A 3,002-nucleotide genomic window follows, 5' to 3' on the forward strand; every position below is an offset into this window, starting at 1 on the left:
GAGGCAACCCTGTAGAGATCATGTCTCCACAAGCTTCAGTTTTCCAAGGGCATCGGCCCCTACTCTCCAGACTCTTCTAAGCTCTTTAAATGAGGGGCTATTACAATTTATTACAATAAATTGGTAGAAATGTAGTGGGGGGAAACAGGAGTGCAGAAATGGCCCCCTGAGGGGTCCTAATTGGGCCTGGCCAGTTCTTTTGCCCATCTGCCAGGTGACCTTGGGGGAGGCGGTTCTTTCTTGGGGGCAAGGACTCATTTTCCCCTTGAAGGAGTGTTGGGTGCCCCTATTTGCTCCTTGACGCTAAAGTCCTCTCACTGGGCAGACCCCGAGAGGACTACTCAGTGGAGGGAGGCCTGGGTGACTCAGGCCTTAGCTCAGACTCAGGTAGGGTGGGAGGTGCACAGAGGTAAGATCAGGGCTTGCTACTACTCCCTGGAAGGCTGTACACACTGAGGGCGGGGGAGGAGCTGAGCCCGGAGGAGGAAGCAGCCTCTGCTAGAGCCTCACGGAGCCTCCAGAGTCAGGAGAACTGGGGCCTCTGAGATCATCCCGAAAGTAATATATCCTCATTACAGAAAACACTTCAGCTCAGAGAAGGAAATCAAATCGAGGAGCTGGTACTTTTCTTATAAAGACAGGAGAGGGCCAGCAGGTGGTGCAGTGGCTAGGTGCTGGACTCCCACATGGCTGACCACAGTTCCGAGTCCCGGACCTGGCAGGCTGCTTTCTCACTTTCCCTCTCTCTCTCTCTCTGTCTCTCTCTCTGGTGAACTGAATGAATGAATGAATGAATGAAATTTACAAAATAATTCTTTCTTTTTTTGGTATACTTACATTTTATTGAAAATATATTGCATTCATCATGGATAGTTTTCTGGGTTTTACCACTTATTTTAATGTTAAATGTTTAAATATTTTTACATGCAAACAGTGTAAACAGGTTTACCTACATGGGAACACTGACTATAAAAATATGACATCCACATGGGTTAAATGTCTTTAATTGAAACGCCAACCTGTCTAGTTACAGTTTTTCAAAAAAAGGAAAAAGTCCCAACCAACCACAAAACTAGGCAGTAGCTAAGTCTGTAGGGAATACAGTCAAAGCTGACAGAATACAAAACAAAAAACAACTCCTCAGATCCAAACGAGGGAGCCCTGCTATATATGGGCTAATCACGACCAGCGGTACTGGTACTTAACTCTAGGCAGTTGGAAGACACCCTACTAAGCCCACTCAGAACATTCAAGTAGCCCCTTTCCAGTTTCCAACTCACGAATAAAGATAATTTTTTGTTAAGTCTATTTCAGAAAACCTTTTCCAAGCTGCTTTATTTACAATGACAACTTTTAAAAGGTCACCAAAGTTAAATGGACCGTCAACTAGGCAGAAACGGCTTTACAAGAAGAGGAAAAGCCCAAAATGCCACTTTCGATAGAGAACCCACAGTTCAGTTTTATTCAGAGCAAAGAAAAAAGAAACTTTCGATGGTCCTGGAAGAAACTCAGCCATAGGTTTGTAATCTGTACTCAAACTACACCTGCAATAAGGACAGTATTCCGCTAGCACAACCGACGTGCTGCTGCGTTGGTCTACTGTCTAATAGTAACAATTACAAACAGCGCAGTGCGCCTCGTAGATGGAACAGTCCTTAGCATTACGGTGTCAGGCACAACTTTTCACTTCTCTCACACCACTGGTTCTCTTCGCGTACCCGGGCTTCCTCCTCTTCAGTAAAGTCATTTTTGATATTGGAAGTCTTGCGAATCTGCTCAGGAGTTTTTCCCTTGATCATATTGGCAACAGTCTTGCGTGTAACATCAGCAAACCTTTGATGTCTAAGTAGTTTGCAGCCAGGAGAAGTTCCAAAAGTGTTCCTTGGTCAACCTTCAGAAATCCTCGGTCCCAAACAGGAATGTGGTCTGTTCACTTCTCTTTGTTCTCGTCATCTTCAGGAGGAGGAGGGTCATCCTTGTGGTGGGTACACCACTGAATGACCTTTTTAAATAATGTTGCATTAGCATTTGGTAGAGGAACTGGGTCTTCGTCTCCTTTATCATCCATTCCCAAATCTTCCAACATGGGCTTGATAGTCACAGACTGTTTGGCAACTTCCACATCAACTTCAAGGATCTCTCCATCAGAACTCTGCAGCTTAATTGAAGGCATGGTGCCCGGTCTCAGGGAGACGGCTGCCCGGACGCTGATGAGAGTGGAGAAGGGTTGGCAGACAAGAAAAGGAGGAGAACAAGGCCACTCCGGCGGCGCAGCGCGGCGTCAGCCCAAACTAATTCTTTAAAAAGACTGTGAAGTAGGGTGCTCTAGGCAGGAGAAACGCAGGAACCTAGGCCCAGGAGAAGTGGAGAAAAACATGGAGACTAGGGTGGCAGGGAACAAAGAGGCTGGGGAACAGGCTGCAGCCAAATACACACAGAAAACCATCCACAACTCTTCTTTATTCATGACAGAACACACGTGCTCGTGTGTGAGAGTGGAAGGAGAGACAGATGGGCACCCCACGGCGTCTTGTCACATTATGATGCCCTCCTCCAGCCCTCCAGCCTGTGGGATCCCAGAGTGCCCTGTGTGCTCCTGACTGGGTCTGGGATTCGAACTGTGGTCGCCACATGCGAGCTGGGCTCTCCTGAGCGGTGCACAACCACTGCACCGCAGAGCTGGCCCCTTTTACGTGGAGCTGACATGACTTCTGCTCCAATCAGACAGGATGTGGCATTCCTGTGTGCGGGCACTACTCCAAGCTTCTCACACTTGCGCGGGATTCCGGAGTGCAGTATGAGGCAGGTCCTGCTGTTGTTGCCATTTATGAATGGGAAGGCCGAAGCATGGGCGTGGGTGACGCCCAAGGCCACTGGAGCCAGTGCCAGGGGAGAGTGCCTCCGAGCAGGGGTCTTCCCCTCACCTGGACTGCCTCGTTTCTATTCCTCAGCTCCTCCAGCAATGACGGTCTCCAGGTTCTGAGGCCTCCAGCTGGCATTCC

General features: G+C 48.5%; 1 protein-coding gene and 1 pseudogene across 2 annotated transcripts in view; both read right to left on the bottom strand.

Annotated features, from left to right (window-relative positions):
• PPARD (peroxisome proliferator activated receptor delta) overlaps positions 1-3,002 on the bottom strand; it is a 90,584-nt gene that overhangs the window by 29,692 nt on the left and 57,890 nt on the right. The window lies entirely within an intron of this gene.
• LOC114007042 (S-phase kinase-associated protein 1 pseudogene) lies at positions 874-2,996 on the bottom strand (annotated as a pseudogene).

The sequence above is a fragment of the Tupaia chinensis genome, unplaced genomic scaffold (genome assembly GCF_000334495.1).
Source record: "Tupaia chinensis unplaced genomic scaffold, TupChi_1.0 Scaffold000116_1, whole genome shotgun sequence".
In the NCBI taxonomy this organism is placed as follows: domain Eukaryota; kingdom Metazoa; phylum Chordata; class Mammalia; order Scandentia; family Tupaiidae; genus Tupaia; species Tupaia belangeri.